This window comes from Anastrepha obliqua, chromosome 5 (assembly GCF_027943255.1).
Source record: "Anastrepha obliqua isolate idAnaObli1 chromosome 5, idAnaObli1_1.0, whole genome shotgun sequence".
Taxonomy (NCBI): Eukaryota; Metazoa; Arthropoda; class Insecta; order Diptera; family Tephritidae; genus Anastrepha; species Anastrepha obliqua.
The window spans coordinates 75,170,459-75,190,718 of NC_072896.1; positions in this window are offsets into that span (position 1 = coordinate 75,170,459).

Here is a 20,260-nt window from a genome sequence, read left to right on the forward strand (position 1 = left end):
TTAACGTAACCTCCTATATGCAGACAGAATGAGGGCATACAACTCTTAGCGGACACGTAAATTAAGCTTTTCCGCTCAATAGCTGCGCTGCCATTACCGTTGTTTCGCCGCGACCAAGGAAAGTGTGAAAAACACTTAAATTATGCAAGACACATTAATGTGGATTACTTCACAACACTGCCATCGCCACCGACGCAGTTTGCAGCAGAATAGGAAAATAGTTGTTGAAAGCTACATTTTGCCTTCTGTTATTGCACCGACACAGTTGCACTTAGCTCTGCTGACGCACAAAAGAAAATTGTATATACATACATACTTCACTTCAGTAGGAGTGTTAAATAAGTGAGTTGGCCATATTTCTGCATGCTGGTGGGGTGTGGTAATGGTTGCGTAAGTGGAGCATATAAGCTGAGTAAGTTGCAAAATGTAATAAAATTTGCTCGTACAAGTTTAGACCCAAAAGCGAATGTCCAAATAAGTAAAAAGTGTTTTATGTAGCGTTTGGGTAGCAGTGTAGAAGGAGAATAGAAATGTGTCGTCTTTTCGCACATTTTATTTGCAAATATACAAAATAGTTTCCGGAACACATGAGTTCAAAAATGTGCGTAGTAGACCGCTGAAATATCTATGCAGAGATTTGTTTTCACTTTCTTAACTGGTGACAGGCAAAAGAAGAGACAGACTAAATGCGAAGAATTTACAGAGAATTTAGAGATTCATGCAACATAAATAATGAAAATTGTCCTAAAAGGCACGCCAAAAAACGATCAGATCCGTTGAAGCACAGTTGCGGAAAACTTGAGTGAGGTTTCTTGACAAAAAAAGCTCTGCGATCCATTAAACACCATACCGAACTACTTGATATGATCCCATCTGAACTCTTCTTATTGTCGAGGCGAAAACTAACGCTTCAAGGGAAATTGAGGCTGCAGAAGTTGATGATCATACCTTCTAGCAAAGTATGTGAGAAGCTAAACTTGTTTGGTGCTTACACCTTTTATTGGGTAATTCGCCAATCTTCTATATCCATTTGTCGTGTTCGTCTTAATATTTTACTACAAGCGGAATTCAACTAAATGGGAGCAAAAAATTAAGATATGCGTTTTATTAATGTGGAATTTATATATGAAAATCGCCCTTTATCAATCATGGACACCCTACCACATCCATGATGACCACACCTACGACCTTCGAGGGCTCATGAGAAATATGTGAGACACAAGTACACAGAGCTATGAAGCCGATCCAACAAATTTTATACTAATAAAACGAAAAAAAAACAATCAGCTGGTCTACTGATATCACCTTGAATAAATTCGCCTTGCTTTAAAGTGAGGCCTAATCATTTCTATTCTAATTTATTCGTTTTCTATTGGTAAAATAACAAAGCCGTAAGTAAATATTTATTATTATTATTATTATTTACAAATTCCAATTTTACAATCCATTTAGTAATTAAGAACTTTGTCTACCTACAAAAGATTTTCGCAAATCACGGTTTCTTGTACCATACCTTCTACTCAAATATGGACGAGACCGTACCAATAAAATGGTCCGCGGATGACATATGGCAAAAATAAATTTTTTGTTTTTGGTAGGACTGTTATAAGCTTACATGGCAAATTTCAGCGTGATATGTCACATAGTTTGTTTTCTGTGCTACTGTAAACAAGCTCGAGTGTGTTCTTCGAATTTAACGATGGAAATTCAAAGAATTTGTTTGAAATTTTGTTATTCCAACAAAATTTCGGCTTCAGACGCCTTAAAAATGTTGCAGACAACCTATGGGGACTCTCTCTATCGCATGCACGTGTTTTCCAGTGGTACAAATCGTTCAAAGAAGGCCGTACATCGGTTGAAAACTTGCCTCATGAACGTCGTCCAGCAACATCAGTAAACGACGAAAACCTCGGAAAAGTAAAGGAAATTGTGCTTGAAAATCGCACAAATCGCAAAATCGGTTAACGCTAAATATTATTTAGACGTTCTAAAGCGTTTGCGCGAGAACATTCGTCTTAAATGGAAGGAATTGTGGGACAACAAGTCATGGTTCTTGCATCACGATAATGCACCAGCTCACACATCACGTCTTGTTCGCGATTATTTGATATGGCTCCATGTGACTTTTTCCTGTTTCCCAAGCTCAAGTTGCCGCTCCGTGGAAAATATTTTGAGACAATTGAAATCATAAAAGAGAATTCGAAGAACACACTCGAGCTTGACTTGTTTACAGTAGCACAGAAAACAAAGTATGTGACATATCACGCTGAAATTTGCCATGTAAGCTTATAATAGTCCTGCCAAAAAACAAAAAATTTATTTTTGCCATATGTCATCCGCGGACCGTTTTATTGATACCGTCTCGTTCATATTTGAGTAGAAGGTATTTTAGTTCGTTGAATGATTTGCCTGCCTCCTTATTCATAAATCTTCTCCAAGTAAATTTAGGCCGGCCCCTATTTCTAGGGGCTTGTGGTTTCCACTGCAAAGTTGAATGAGCTATTTCGTCTGGATTTTTTCGAAGCGTGTGTCCGAACCATTTGAAATAGGTAGGTTGTTAGATAGGTTAGATGGCAAGAGTGCCACGGGTACATTACATGTAGCACTAGAGTGCTGTTTCAATACCATAATGTAGACCACTACCTGCCAAAAATTTCAAAACATAAAGAGAGATAAACCATCTACAGACATTCAGTGCTGTTTATGTAGTGGAGGAGAGAAACGAGATCTAGGCTAGAGAACAGCCTGAGGATATCCTCTAAAGGCACATTAAAGAACTTCAAGCGGCTAGACGACAGACCCAGACATTTGCAATGAAAATTTTCAACAGTTCTCTGCAGGACCTTCACAACTTCTGTCCAATATTATCTGCATGAGTTCCGATCGCCCAGTGACCGGTGACTACAGGATTGAGTTTGGAAATTGAATGGCAGGGGATCCGCGGTACGTTTTTCAGTCGTGCTGAGACCAAAGTGTTTTTAAAATAGCACACACTAAGATAGAACTCCATCTGCCTTACGTTTTTTTAAAAAAGAAATTCTGCAGTTTCCATTTAACAACGGCCCTGGGGACACCGATGTGTGAGATGGAGACAACTGAACCCGGTTCCGTCGACCCTTTCCTGGCAAGCATCAGAAATCATTATTTTGTTTACTCGTTTAATCACTTTGTTAGACTACACTCGCGACAGTCGGGTGAACGTACTGACACTTTGGATATTCTTTGCTAAATTTTCAGACGCCCTGTCGGCGTGAAGATACTGCCGAGATACTCAAATAAATAAATATTATTCATCGGTATTTTCCATTTTCAGCCACTATTTCCAACATTTTTTCGTATGTGCAAAATATGCTTACTTCGCCAAAGTTCATACTTTTTTCACCAAATAAAATATTAAGAAACTGTGTATACTAAATTTTTAAGTGTTCCACATAGTACGTCGTGCAATTTTAAAATTGTCTAAGCTTCGGATTCTCCTGGAAGTTATCAAGCTACATACATAATACTATGTACCAGGAATCCCCATATTCTCTTAGACGTTTTTATTCCGTTCAGTTTTCATTGCGATTATTCAAAGTTGACTTAGTTACTGACCTGTCCGAGTGTCGTGTTCTTCAATCTGTGATTCATAAACGCGTCGACCAACGCTAGCGAAGGTTGTAAACTCCAAAGCAAAATAGTCAACAGTAAAGGGTTTATCATCAGGATAAATAAAAATGCAAAATAGTTGCAAATATCAAGTGCACGTTGAGTGGTCTACTCGAAGGTTTGTAGCATAATGAGAATTGTTTTTTGTTTTTTTATAATGGTTTTGGATAACGTAACAAAAAAGGAGCTAACATTTCCATTGGGAATAAACAGCACGCGCCAAATGATAGTATATCCATATTCTGACCAATTTTGAGCAGTTGTGCTCTTTGTTTTCATTGTTTTTGTATAAAGGTATGGCTCATTGTTAAACAAAAACCATATAAATCCAAGCTTCAAAGCTTCTAGAAAAATTACAAAATGTTTCATTGCAATTCTAAGGATTTATAATTTAATTAGAGTTTATAGAAAAATTTTTGGTATGCAGTTATAAAACTTATTTAATTTTAGTCCTATAAATAGCAAGTTTTAAGTTGGTAAAAATTTCCGTTGAGTTTTTATAGTTTCAGTTTATTTTTGTTATATGGAGAAAATGCGCTACACATTGAAGGAAAAAAAAAATATAAAAAATCAACGAGATTTTTCAGCAACTTCAAACGTGCACATTATGAGACTAAAATTTAATAAGCTTTAAAACTGCAGACGAAAAATCTTTCTAAAATTTAATTGGCTATAAAACTGCATACCAAAAATCTTTATACAAAATGGCTCAAAATTAATTATCCTATGAATATATACAATATTTGTTTTAAATGGCGTCGTACCCAATCATTTTTGACACTAAACAGCTGCAGTATATAAACGGACAAGCAGTGGAGGGCGTAAAGGTCAAAATAAAGATGTTCATCACTCACAATCATTTCTTTTATTTAGTAAAAAAGTTACTCAAAAACAAAATAGAATGATTAATTTTCCGCCACCTCTTATTCCTGGAATCGGTATAAAGACTTGTTAAAATTTTGTTAGCTTTAATTTTATACAAAAAAAAAAATCAAAACTAAATAAAATACAAGAAAAATATTCAAAACTGGTCTAACTGGTGTGTGCGTATATTCCGACAGGTTTTATTTACTCAGTGCTTTGTTTTTCAAATATCTTCACATTGACAATGTCTCGTCAACTGCCACGTTTGACATTTAACGCAATCTCCGACAATGTTTAACCTCAATTGTGCGCTAACACCATTTTGCAATTCATTTGAACAAAGTAAATAGACTGAGAGAGGAATGCAGCACAGTGAGACGGGTGGAGAGAAGTCAACTAAAGTAAACTCAACTTTAGTTGCGCCCTTTGCTTTTGCTGGTCGTTTGTTTTTCTTTTTCCAAATATTTCTGGTTTGACTGTGGTTGTGGCCATGACAGCTGCTTGTCTTGTTACTGTCATTACCCTTGAAGGAAAAATGTAAGCTAGTGAACGAGATTTCTGGTTCAGTACTAGCCCGATTGCGCCAAGTCACCAGCAGCTAAATTTGTTTCCAGGGCCTGAGATTGTGAAATATGGAAACTAAATAAAAACCATGACTAAGGTTTTGGCTTCATCTGACGGGGAGTCTTTGAGCTTCAGCAATTGCAGCAGTGTTGATTTTTATATGATAGCACCTAAGGGAAAATTTCGACAACATTGGCAACATTACACTTCCGGTTAAAACATTTTACTGCGTAGTTGAGATGGAGCATTGAAAGTAACTTTACTTACTTTAGGTATGACGACAACTCTTTTCATTCGAAAATCTTTGCAATACTAGATAATAGACAAAACGTAACTGGAGCCACAAAAGGCTACTCCAAGCCTCACAAAACCACAAATACTTTAGGAATGTAAGATAACGCTGAACTCTGCTGCAAGGAGGAATAAGCTTCAACTTTTGTGGGTGCTCCGGGACACTGTCATGTGGACACTGGCTAATAAATTGCGAATTACGGTTCTCTGGAGCATCAAAATGGACCAGAGCCAATTTCACAGCCAGCTAAAGCGCAAGCAGTTGGGTACTAAAGGGGCTCTTTAATAAAGCTCATGCGTATAGTTGGTGGAGTGCTGGGGCCTGCAAAACCACCAAGTATTTCCTGAAAAGGCTAAAGGATGGCAGCAGAACTATCTTTTCAGACAGAGAAGTAGTGAACTACAAGCTCTGGTAGGACTAATTACGGAGCACAATCCATGGGAGCGAAATATGGCAATCACAGGCATTATCGATGATTCTCTGTAAACATTTTGTTTGGAGTAAAAATTGCTATTTGTTAATTAGATTTGATCGTTTCTCCGGTTGCAAAGGATGAATTGAAGTTGGCTGCCTTTATTTAATTTATCTTAAATTTTAAATTTTCTATTCAGTTTGGTTGCTGTTGTTGTTATTGTTTTTATATGTCTTATTGTTGCTTTCTTTTTATGTACTAAATTGTACTTCATTAACAATTTGTTTTCCAAACAGAAATTTTTGCCATCGTAAAAGTAGCCGAATGGATAATCGAGAGGAGATGGAGCGGGAAACAGATTGGAATCTTCAGTGACAGTCAGGCTGCATTGAAGGCCCTGGAGAATGCGAAGCAAACCTCAAAGATTGTTCAAGAATGGAAGAAGAAGCTTAATACTGTCGCAAGACAAAACAGGCTTGTACTTATATGGGTTCCGGGACACTCCGGTGTTCAAGGAAACGAAATTGCCGACGAATTGGCCAACCGTGGATCAGCAGTGCCCCCACAGGGGCCAGAGCCGATGGTCCGGTCTAGAGCGCTGCAGAACTGCAAAGTGCTTTGTGACAAGTCCGAACAGAAAACTGTCAAACTTTCTACTAAAACTTAGAAGGAAAGACATTCGGTTGATGGTCGGCATCATTACAGGACACAACCCATGGGGTCAGCATATTACCACCATTGTAATCATTGAGGACCTGTTGTATCTGTATTGCATGGAGGAGGCTCACTTTCTCTGTGAATGTCCTGCCTTTGCTAGAGCAAGACTACGAATTTTGGTTTCTTTGTCGTGAGAATGAATAATATTCGTTCTCTAAAACTGGAGGATATTTACAGATTTGCCAAAGAATCTGGAAAATTCTCACAGGACTAACTATTTCTATCTCTGTCTCTATTCTTCCCTATCTCTTTCTCTGATACTTTTCTCCCTCCCTCCTTGACTATCTACCCCCTTTCCAGAGCTTTAAATACAATGGGCTTTTTAGCCTGAGTGTTTTAGGAGCCACCAAATCTCTTGGTGCTCCTTGGCTCGACCTTTTCAAATTCAAATTCAACAATTTTAATGATTTTTTTGAAAATGCCTTTTGTTTTACTATAATTTAAACGTCTTTCCTATTTCCGGCTTGGCATCCAAACAACAACATTTTCAAACTCTGAGGACGGAATTCGAGACCATTCTTCCATAACAGCGTTACGTAAATCTCCTTCCATTTGAAAATCTTACACTCGATGGAGGTTGCCCCACTTGATCTCCATCGGCATTAATTGTCCTTGGACTTTTCTTTTCTGAAGCCAATTTCGAGGGGCGCGTAGTGCTTGTATGACAGTTGTACTGCACGTATCGTGCTGAAATATGGCGTTAAAGTCTGGCAGGTTCTCGTAAAGTTAATCAAAACATCGTCCAACAAATTTATATAGCCTTCTGAGTTCGTGTGCACGGGAATTTTGCACATCAGTGTCTTGTTGTGATAATTGAAATCAGAAAAACCATTGAATAATCACCTCCAAAGTTTCACTTATTAGAAAAACACACTTAGTAGAAAAGCTCCATGTAGATCATGTCACTAGTAATTAAATCGTGTGAACAATCGTGGTTGAATTTTTTTCGTCGGAAAAAATCGCACTTACCTTCAATTGAACTTCAATGTAATTGCATATCAGCGCAAAAAAAACGGAGCTTATCTTGCAATGATATCCACCAAGGTTAGTTTAATTTGTAATAATTAAATAAGGTCTGTACCTAAAAGCCATTTCCTTGGAAAAGTAAATAAAGTCGACGACCCCAGATTAATCTAAAAAAACTTCTTTTTAACGAGGTACCATGTTTACATTTGTATACTAGTGTAATGGGCGAGTTACATTCTTATACAGAAATTTGCAGAGCCGAAATTAATTCTCACTCCACCTGACTCTCCCTATCATTTAAGTTCTCTCTTTGGGCCACAATAGGCAATATTTCCGAAGTGCTTACAAAATTCCGTCCTTTCACAATTTCACTCTAGGAAAAGTTGGTATTATGTTGGTTATATGTTTTTATCGAAAATTTGAAATCAGCTGAAACCAAGTTGTTCGTCAGTTAACAATTTTCCATTAAAGAAGAGTTTAATTTCAAAAGGAAGTAAATAAAGTAAAGTAGACTGAAGAAAATGAATAAATAAATAAATAAATAAATAAAATATGACATAGGACAAAATGAAAATTCCAGCTCAAAATTTCACTCTCACAACTTCAAAGACGTTTTTTTACATAATCGCAGCCAACCGCATAAGTTCCCTGTACCAACTCGTACTTATGCGCGTCGATTGGAAAGTATTGTATCCAATCCGGAAGAAAGGGGAGCTTTCAATCTTCGCTAATTATTCCAAAGTGAGCTTTCCTCAAATCTAATCTATCCAAGGTTTTATTGAGCTCCTTTTGTGAAAGGCTAGAGCTCAATACTACTGATTGAGACTTATCACGGCTGTGTGAAATGAGATTGAGCAATACGAGCAACTATAAAAGAATTGTAAAAACGCACTTCGAGGAGCTTGATGAAAAATGAGGTTTCAAATAGGGTTACTCATTCTCATGTGACTTTTGTTATCTTATGATGGTTATTTGAACTGCGAAATTCAGTTGCATCCGAGGTGATTCCGACAATATTCATCATTCATAAGAGCGTAAATCCTCAGGCGTTGGTATAATCAACTTCTTCACCGACCGTTTTAATTGCATTTTCCTCCCTTTAAACAAACAATTCAATAAACGCATCTCCTGACTATTCGATTTAAAAATCTTGAGGACTTCACTTACTTGAGAAACGGTACTAATACCAGCAGTAAATTCTGCCCTAAAGCCCAAAGAACAGTCTCACCGGGCAAACATTTTTACTTTAAACTGATTAGGAAATTGATCAGTAAATTTACTTTTCAACGAGCAAAAGACGCACTTTATAAGTTCCTCATCATCGACAAGACGGCCTCTGGAAAGCTCGTAAGAAACATTCTTCGAAAGATGTTTAGACTTTAATAGACTTTTTCTCTATGAGCCTCGAAGCGTTTAAAGTTCCTGTCAATTCGTTGAATAGGTCAAATAATATGAAAAATGCAAAGGCTTCAGTCATTAATGTAACGACCGAGGAAAATGAAAGCCTCCTTTGAGTTAGAAGGAGCAAGTGAAGCAAAACTTTGTTTCATTTTAAGTTTCCAATTTGTGCCGATTCGCAAGAGGAAGAAGAAAAGCTTGGCGCGCTTTGTTGAATTTGAATTATTATTGAATTACTAAGCGGCCACTGCGCTAATCAAGAAGAAGAAAATAATTATTAATTTAACCAAGAATCGAAATCAAAATCTCCTGTGTGGTACGCGAATGCTCAACTCCATCGACTCAAGCTGCGCCAATAGCATTACACTCTGTTTTTTCCGCAGATATACTTTTAACTTGCCATGCTTTACATCGCTTTGGAATTATCGAAAAGGGCATGCAACGTTGGACAGTTGCCACTCTCCAGCGCCTCATTGCGTAAAACTCTCCAGTTGCTTATAAGGAAAAGAAAAATGAAAGCGAACGAGTAATAGCTCCAAAATCACAAGCATCCCACCAGCTCGGCACAAGTGGATTTTATTGCATGGCATTGATGCAACTTTTACATGCAGTGGATAGAAGTTGTGGCAGCTTCTTTCCTTTGGTTGAATTGTTAACGCTTGGCTGTGTCACATATTTGCTTACATGTGCAACAAACGCAAAAAAAAAAAATGTAATAGAACATAAAGTAGAATAAAGTATTCCTTATAAAAGTGCTTCTAAAGCACCCCTCTCTGCGGTAAATTGATATTCTTCTAAATATTGAGTTGATTTCCAACGAAACGCAAACTATAGAATGTCATCGAAATATTTATTTGCAATGCGATACTCAAGTGCTATTTGAAGGATTTGAAGAAGCATGTGATGGTATGCCACTGAGTGGGTTGAAGTGGAAATTGCGACACCACATAAAACTAATAGCCTCAGTAGTACCAAATTGCCCTTGCTAAATTCTTTCAATTAAAGCTTTATACTTCTCTTCTGATTTGGTTGCAATTTCGACAAAAGATTACGGAAGCCTTAAGTTTTTTAAATATATGAAAAATATAAAAATCGGTTGTAAAACAAAATCGGTTAAATGAGCCTAAGGCTTCCCAGTACCAAGCTGCCCTGGCTGAATTCTTGCAGTCGAAGTTCTATAACTCCCTCAGTTCTCCTTTGATTTGCTTGAAATTTTTACAGAAAAGTACGGAAGCGTTGACCTTTTTATATGTGTGAAAACAAAAAAAAAAACAATGGTTGTAAAAAAATGGAGTGGGAGCTAAAGCCTTGCGGGTAATCCATCGTATATAAATAATGCTAATATTCACAGAGACATTTGCATATCTTGTCTAGCAAAAAATACCTACGAAAGCTTGAAGATCATTCCAATAACTAGCCCGGAGTCTACTTCTAAATGAAGGTCACACTCGATTAAGAAAAAAGGCATCTTCAAGCCTTCACTGTCTTAATTATGTCCTCTCGCACAAGGGTCCGTCGACCAAGGCTACGTAATTTTGGCAATTTCGCTTTTCAGTACGTCACTTTCGTCATGAAAATTAAAAGAAGTTTCAATGGAGACTGGAAACTAAACCTTTCTGGCTCCGAATAATCAGAGACTGGAAACTCGTCCTTTTCGGCTCCCTCCATCCAAATCTATCACGCCCAAAAAAACATGTTCCTAAATTGGCATGAGGAATAAGCGAAACTTTAAGGGAGACTTGAAATTAGGCCTTTCCGACAAAAGTAACATTTCACAATAGCATTTATAAATAAAGGGTAATTTTTTAAGAGCTATAGGAAAGTTTTTCAAAAAAACACACGTAAAATTCAGAAAAATGCATGAAATTTTTATTTAAATCGATAGTACAGTCCATATAATTTAATGTTTGAAAATTATTTCATGCAAATGTTGACCGCGACTGCGCTTCAAATGGTCCATCCGCTTAGTCCAATTTTGGCATACTCTTTCCAATGTTTCGGCCGGTATCTCACATATAAATGTTTTAATGTTGTCTTCCAATGCGTTAATTGAAGTAGGCTTGTCTGACATGAGCTTTAACATAGCCCCACAAAAAATAATCTCAAAACGTTATATCGCACGTGAAATAAAATGTTCACCGAACTCGCCTCTCAACAAGTCCATTGTTACGCGTGCTGTGTAGCATGTGGCACCGTCTTGCTGAAACCACTTGTCATGCAAGTCAAGCTCTTGCATTTTGGGTAAAAAAAGTTGGATATCATTTCACGGTAGCGCACACCATTCACAGTTACGTTACGATTCGCAGCATGTTTGAAGAAGTACGGTCCAGTAATACCTTCAGCCCATAAACCGCACCAAACTGTGACCTTTTCTTCACTGTGACCTGATCTTCACTCCTCAATCGACAATTCTGCTTATTTACGTACCCATTGATCCAAAAATGAGCTTCGTCGCTGAACACAATTTTTCGATAAAAAAGTGGATCTTCGGTCAACTTTCCAAGAGCCCATTCACCAAAAATTCTGCGTTGCGGTAGGTCGTCTGGCTTCAATTCCTGCACCAGCTGTATTTTGAAAGGCTTCACACCTGAGTAACAGAGACCCAATTGCTGCGAACGGCGACGAATCGATAATTGATGGTCATCATTAACACTGGCCGATACAGCTGCGATATTTTCTTCACTTCGCACTCTACGTAAGCGTGTTGGTGGTTTGATGTCCAATAATGTAAATTTGGTTCTGAATTTAGTCACAATTGCTCGAATAGCCGCTTCAGTGGCTCGATTAAACTGACCGTAAAATGAAAGAAGCGCGCCATAAACTTTTTTAACAGAAAACGCATTTTTATAATAAAATTCAATGATTTGCAAGCGTTGTTCGTTTGTAAGACGATTCATGGTTAAATTATAGACCAAACTGAAGATGCTTGACAGTGAAACAAAACACAAAACGTGCGTCAGCTGTTTAAACCAACTCTTTGAAAAGATAATAGCTAAAAAATCACCCGTTATTTAATATGGTTTTGCTTGACTTTAGATATGACTTTTACCATGACCACTCAAAAGTTCATAAAAAATGAGAATTGTGAACTTTAATGTAATATGAAATGAATGCTAATGCAAATGCAAAATTACTAATACTAATACAATAATGATTCTTTGATTTTTGTTTACTTATAATATAATAAAAACCCAATTTGGGAGGATAAACTTTAATGTTCAAGCTTTCGAAATGGTTTCCCCTCTTATGGAGAAAGCTTCAAAATTAAATTCGCCAGCAGCGCAGCGGTTTCTCGAGCACTTCGGGAGTTCAAGACATTCTCAATATGACATTAGCAAGATTTTTTTTTTTTGCCTAAACTGACTTTTATTAAAACTCTTGGTCTGATTGCTTGACTTAATTTTAAATCAATTAGTTAGTTTCTATATCTGATATTTTTCAAATCTGTAAGGTACATTATCTATCCTGGTATCGAAATATCAGTCTTGGTATCGAAATATCTGCTTAGAGACCAAAGAAAAGGACGCCCAAGAAAAAGTTGACTCGAAGATGTGGAAGCAGACCTGAAAAAGTTAACCGTAGGGCGTGAGAAGAAACTGTCTTGCATAGGGAGAGATGGCGCGTGGTTGTCAATAAAGCAATGATTCATCAAGAACTGGGATGGCAAGAAGGAGAAGAAGATATATTTTATTTTACTGTAGATTTAATATAAATATACAAATATTTGTTAAAATACATCTCTCCTTATAATCTATCAAAAAACACTAAGCCATGCCAGGGATTAAAATTACTTTTAATTTTGCTGCAATGTGTAATTACTGATATTATTTTTTTACCTTTTCCCAAAAAATTGTGTTCTTTTCGAATATTTGAAGCTGTGTGTCAGAAATAATCCGCTCCAAGTGAGTGCGAGATGATATGTAAATCAAAGATAGTCGCTTACTTTTTCGATGTTTACTTAGATTAAAGGTTAAAATTCTTTTTTTTTTTGTTGGATTTCCTTGGAAATTATTAAATTTCAATTGGTATTTGGAAACATAATTATTGTTTAACTTCCGCAGCTATCGGGTTGCAGTTTGATATGCCGTCTAGATTTTGGTTCGAAATTATGTTTGGCCAAGATATTCTATTGATGAATGCTTGCGTTTTGCTTGACATTTTGAAATAGCCCCACGAAAAATAGCAGACCTAAAGGTATTCATTTTTACAATCTTTTCAATTTCTCCAATATATCTCTTGGGACAGCAAGGCTCCAAGACTGGTGATCATTGACGGTGACAGTAAATTTCTTTTATTTTCCAAAAAGTAAATGCTGACTAAATTTGTAGCTCTAAATGAACAAATCTTCCCTAATTCTAAAAGCTCTTGGCCAGATTTGAGCCACATCACTAAAAACTTAAAATTGGGAGAGACGCGCTGTGACAAAAATATGTGACTTATGATGAGAAAAAAAAATATAAAGGGAGATCAGATTGGAGGTACTTTTTAGAATAGTGGGTTTTTGACAGATCACGGGTGATTACTGTCAAACTAGATACATAATTTTTTTCAGAATTCATTGAGATTTTATCACGGAAAGTCTTACCCCTCAACAACGTTCACAAAGCGTGCAATTGTGTTACGAAAATCGACGCTCTGTCAAAAGGATTCATCGCGCGCTCAGGCCAACTTATGACGCACACTACAAATACGAGGAGGATAAACCAGCTTTGTGGATAAACCAGCTTCGATTGAGGCATTGGAGGCCAATATTACTAAAGTTATTTTCGAGATACCGATCGAAGTCCTCCAGCGAGTCATTCAAAATTGGTGTTTACGGATAGCCGATTTACGGCGTAGTTGCAGCCAGCATGTGAAAGTGATTATCTTTTGAAAATAAATGTCATGAATAGTTCTACACAAAAATAATGAAGGTTGCCCAACCAATTTGAATTTTCGCTGTTTTATTCCAATTTAAAGCCGATACCGTTATCCGACATTATTGATCACCTTTTATATATATTATTTTGAAAATGAATTCAATAAAAAAATTGCTTCTGTGCATAAAATAATCAAATATAAAGATTTTGTGAAACTAAAATTGCTCCTGAAAATTTCTTATTTAACTATTAACGCCAATATAAAATAGTTTTCGCTACTGCAATTACTTCTCGCCTCTTAACCACTCAACGATCCATCACACTTATCTCCGTCTCAAAATGAGTTCAGTGCTTTCTTTACGAGCGTTCAGAAAAACACTTCAAATTATTGCATAAAATTACTGGCATTTTAAGAGCAGCTCAAAAGAATTTGTTTAGAAGCAACTGTTGCACGCATCTGCTGCCCACTGGAAGATAAGAATTGAACAAACTAAAATGGAAGTGGAGCAAAAAAGCTGATGTGTAAAAATTTTAGTTGAAAGCAAAAATAAATAAATAAAAAAATAAATGCATGAAAAATGTTACTAAGTAAAACTCATCTCGAGCGAAAGAATAGAGTAGAGCTCAGCATATAATATGCCGTAACAAAAAATTGTGCAACACGACATGCAACCAACAGCAGCTTAGGCGAAGGGTAGTCTAAATATATGCGACGTAAATGTACATACATATAATGTTTAATGACAAAACACCGTTGCTTAACATAAAAAATTTGAGAAGGTGAATTTCCAACATAGCCAAAATGTTTCAGAAAGTAAACGAAGTAAAGGAAGAGGAAATGCGGCAAAAAAAATAACAAAACAAGGAGAAGTATGAGACAGAGCAGAAACGAACGACGGCAAATATCTTCCAGGTTATTAAACATAAAAGCCACACCCTGTATTGTAAGTGCAAGTGTTGCAAGTTAAAGTGACAGACAAACAAGAGGAGATACACCAGTGGACGGGCATATTTGCAACAACGCTACCGTCAACATTTGCTGCATAATTTCCATCCACCTCAGAAAGCACCATAAGTGCAGAGGATAAACAACAACGAATTTTCAAAAAACAAAAAGTGGTAAAAGAAAAACTCGAGGAACTAAGAACATTGGAAAATTTGCTGCAATGCTACAAGAACATTTGAGATGCTCTTCATTTGCGCTCTGCAAGTAGGGAATATGTGAAGCTAGAATGTGGGTGCAGGATGTGTGTATGTGTGAATGTGTTTCCTTGTTTGTACTTAGCGAAGTGTTTTTACGCTATATTCCGTGTTGAAAATTGTAGAAAGTAGTTTCTGTCATTTATAACTCACTTTTCCGTTTTTTATACTTAAGTGTATATAGGCACATACACATAGGTATATATATATATACAGTATATACATACTGGGGTATGTACATATAAGTGTAGTTATGTAGTTATATTTTTCATCACTTTAGTGCCAGGTGCAAAAGTTTAAGTTTCGTTTTGATAAAAGTTATGGAAGTTATGAGTGGCATGAAAAGAAATGAGCGCACTTGAGTTGGTGCACACACACATATGCACCCAACTAACAATTGAAAGTTCTTTTGCTCTAACCATGAGAAATGTCTAAAGTTCACGAGTTGATGTCCACAGGAAGGAAACTAGGGTTTTGCCACAAAAAAACAGAAACTCAGCAACAAAAAATTAAAAAAAAAAAACACAAAAAAATCTAAGCACAAGGTTAAACAATTTCTATATTCTTTTCTCTCTGAGATATTGCCATGTGACGGTTTTAGATTAGGACAAAACGGTATATCATAAAAATTTCTTATATCTGGAGTATCCCTAAAACCGTCAAAAGAAGAAATCATAATTACGCCACACTTGTATAATAACTGCCACGGAGTTTAATATCTACTCCGACAGCCAGGCGGCAATTACGGGCCTATGCTTTATGATGGTACACTCGAAATTTGGTTAGGGAATGCTTGACTTGACTTCCGATTGCATCCGAATTCTTCTGTCTGGCTAGATAAGGGACCTGCGAGGTAGTTACCCGGGAAACCGAGAGGATTGGGATTCTGTTAACTACCTGCGGTCTGCTCCTGGAGAGGTGGTCTTCGCGAGAGCCGGGAAAGCACACAAGCTTGTAAGGTCGCGAAATCTTTTTGACCTCAAGTGGGTCGGAGGTGTGGAATTAAGCTGAGGAACTGAATTTTGCCGCAAATACATAAATTATAATTGGAAAAGGAGGTGTAGCACCTCCCATATAAACTGAAATTTCTAAATCGCTCTTTTCCGGAACCATAAAAGCTATGATAATGAAATTTGATACAGTTAAGCAAATTTCCAGTACCTGCCGTATGATGAATATTGGAAGGTATTAGAAAAGTGGGCGTGGTACCTCTTATATAGACAGATATTTCCTATCTAATGTTCCATAATCACCTTGACATGGGGACCTTTCAGAGAAGGAGACTGTTGAGAACTTTCTATGCAAATGTCCAAGTTTGGCAGCTAGACCATTAAGGTCACTGGAAGACACTTTTTTCGATAGGCAGGTGCAGTGCGCCAACCTAAATCCAATCAATATTCTCCATTATATCAACAGCTCTGGCTGGCTGTAGATATCTTCCTTTTTGTGGACTCATAATGGTATTAAAACGGCGCTTTAGTGCTACTTGGCAAAAACTATTTCACATACCTGTTACTTTGCCAGCGTGAAATCGGTGACTGGTGGTTCGATGATATCAAAAGCCGCCAAGCAATTATCATAGATATGCATCACGGCGCACAAAACTTCGATATTTTAATTTCAAGGTAAACTCATATCTGCTTTACGTATGTGAAACAAGCTTTTGTAAACAGATGCCTAGGAAAAATTCTCAAAGTATTCTGGCCAAATGTTATATTGACTGCTTACTTATGAATCAGAAAACAGCACTGGCCAATGTTATTGGAGATCCGAAAGAGAAAATAAGGCTAGAGGGGTCATGCTGTGCGCAGAGAAAAAGGCTGACGAGGTAGACAAGCAAACACAACTCATGCCATGCGCCTTAGTTGGAGTGAAGTTAAGAGATTGGCGTGGGACAGACCCGAATGAAAGAAATCTCGTTGTGCCCCTATATGTCACACTGGAACTCTAGTAATTTGTGATGATGAATTAAATTTATTTTCTTCCGTTAATGTTTAATTTTGCTTTAAATTAGATGCTTTCAAGATATTTATTAAGTTAATTTACAAAATTAATTTTTTGTTTTATAAAAATTTGTTTTACAAAAATTAAAAATTGTTTGCTCCTCAACCTAACACTTCAAGAGAATATGTGTAGAGTTTCGGTCTCAGTCACGGATTTTGCATAGGAACTGCATGATCTGGTTCGTGGGCAAAAAAAACTTTTTATTTGTTAACCAATGCGTTAAGCTGTCTTTCTTAATTGGAGAGCAATATTTACTTGGAATCAATATAAAAAGTGTTTCTTTTTCCCAAGTACATCTATCGACATTCATTAAATGCTTTTCTTAGGACAACCATAAGTCAACTTGCAATCTAATTGTTTGTTGGGTATTATTATGTTATCGCAAATATGCGTGCATGTGCACATTAGGGTGGCACTGAAATACCTCAAAACTAAAAATCCCAAATGTCGAATTCTTTTTTAAATTTTTTATTTATGTTATGTTGGCGGCCGCCGTAGCCGAATGGGTTGGTACTACCATTCACAGAGAGAACGTAGGTTCGAATCTCGGTGAAACACCAAATTAAGAAAAACATTTTTCTAATAGCGGTCGCCCCTCGGCAGGCAATGGCAAACCTCCGAGTGTATTTCTGACATGAAAAAGCTCCTCATAAAAATATCTGCCGTTCGGAGTCGGCTTGAAACTGTAGGTCCCTCCATTTGTGGAACAACATCAACACGCACACCACAAATAGGAGGAGGAGCTCGGCAGGGCACCTAACAGAAGTGTACGCGCCAATTATTTATTTTAATTTTTTTAGTTATATGTCTGTCTGCTTATCAAAAATAACGTCTTATTTATTTGGAGGTATTGAATTTCTTGTATTTTAAAAACTATTTATTAATTAATTTAAAACAAAATTGAAGTTGCATTTAGTATAAGAGAAATTTAGAGTAGAAAAAGTTTGACGCCAGATTAAACTCTTTAAAGAGGCGTATTAGCAGCATAATTAGTTCCGGCAACTTCCATTCAAAATAATAATTTCTTAGGCTCCTCTGCCGGATATTCAAATAAATGCGTTATAGTAAAAATGGCGAATCAATAGCACCGTTTATTATGTCGAAAACAAAATTAAGCGGGAGTGCATTTTTTTCTACTGTGTAAAGATTTCAGGCTAAGGAGCTTGCATCTGTTACTATTTATGGTGTGTGTCTTGATGTATTCCATAAATAGAGGGACCTACAGTCTTGCGCTGTCTCAGAACGCAGATGGTTTTTACGCGGAGCGTTTTCATAGTTGAAATACACTCAGACGTTTTGCCATTGGCTGCCGATAGGCGCCCGTTATTAGCAAACGATTTTTTTATCATTTGGTGCTTCATGTTCGAGGTTTTGAACCCGGGCACTACCGAACGATATTTACGGACCAACCCATTCGGCTACTACTATTTGATAAAATCCAAACGGTACTTCTAAAAATTTGGCTGTAAGTAACATTTTGAAATACCGGGAAATGGCTATCACCCTAGTGCACATTTGTGCAAGCGTTGAAGTAGGTGTTTTTGATATTTTAGTTGCTGCCAATGTTTCTACAGCAGTGCCACTTTCTTTTTCATTATTTCTTTGCAGATTAATAACTTTGTCTGCATGTTGCAAGCAACTGTTGCGTACACATTTCAGTGTGGTTCGCTTTTTCACACAAACAAAAACACAGCTTTTCATATTAATCATAATAATGCATAAAGTTATATTTCAAAAGCAACAACTATAAGTTTGACAAACGATTGTCTTTAATTCTCCTCTCTGACAAAGTTCTTTAGTTTATGTTTCAAAATATTAATTTACGTATATGTGTGTATGTGTTCGTACTCGTATGAAATATTCTAAGTACGTAAAGGATATTTTTCTGAGGCAAATAAACTTGTTTTTGAGTATAGTAAAATACTGGCTTATGGGAGATTACAAGTAACTAATATTGCTTTGATTCAATTGAAAGATTAGAATGTTGGATCACATAACTAAATCTGTTAGGGATGGGCGGATAAAAAGATATACAATCTATTCAAAGTTATAGATATGAGCCTGATTTCGACTAAGCACAGAGACTGAATTACAGAGTCCTCCCTGGTACGAGATTATAACTCACTGCTGACCAAAAAAAACCGAAAATAAAAAGAACTTATAGCAGAATGTTTTGGAAAAGGTTTCCTTTCGATTTGCAATTCCAGCATTAGTGGAAAAACAAACTAGAGTCGCGTGGGTTGAAAATAAGCAAGCAAACGGCAGAGGCAACGCGTTGCGAGCTTCTGCTGGATGACAACCCTCTAAAAGATGACTCTATGTGGAAGTATATGGGCTCTGTTGTAACAAATGCCGAAAAAGTCAATGAAGACGAGCATGATAGGGTTAACTCAGCATAGCTACAATGGAAACTACTAATCAGCGTGCTATGCATCAGAAGAAGTTCTGCTCCATCTAAATGGCAAAATCTATAAAACGACTCTGTGTCCCCACCCTGTGAAGCCGAAAGCTGGTTCTTAAAAAAAACCCCACGAAAGAAAACTTCAAACAGCTGAAATTAAAATGCTAAGATGGTTAACATGGGTCACAAAGTAACAAATCGATACATTCGTGAAAACCTTCAAATTGCGCCGAATGAGCAAAATATACAATAGAGCTATCTGTGGTAATTCCCAGAGAAAGCCTGAATCCGATATGACAAAGAAACATTTATGGCACCGATGAAGTCAGAGCGGCCCCAACATACATGGACGAAGCAGATCGAAAGCAACATGAAATGTGAGAATTTAAATGCCGTGACAAGCGAAGATCGAAAAATTAAGTAATTACGAACTAGAAGAGTAGACTAAAAGTAAAACGGGGCAAAACCAAGAAGAAAAAGATGCAGGTCCAACATAGCCATACTAAGAAATAAATGTAAATTCCATTATCAATAATGTAAAGTTTTGTTAAATGAGTCTTATCTTATTCGATGGAACTGAAGTGACAGAAATCTAAGCTATTAAAGCTGTGTAAATTCAAAAAATTGTGCTCAAAAAACTTCAAGTAGCCAAATTTGATGATAAATGACCGAATTCTCATGTATATCTATATAGTGAAAACATCATTTTAAGGCCTATATAATCCGTTGGGCCAAGTACTTATCGCATAAAACATCTATTATATAAGTCTATTGCCTGGTGCATAGGCTCGACTACTCAGACTTTTGTGCTGCCGTGCGAACCAGCGAACTGTGCATGAAACGGATGGTTGTGGGATTTCTTTGAAAGGTATGAATTAACTAGCCATGTCGCGTATTTAGCCATTGCAGAGGTATCTATCCTAATCAGGTATAAG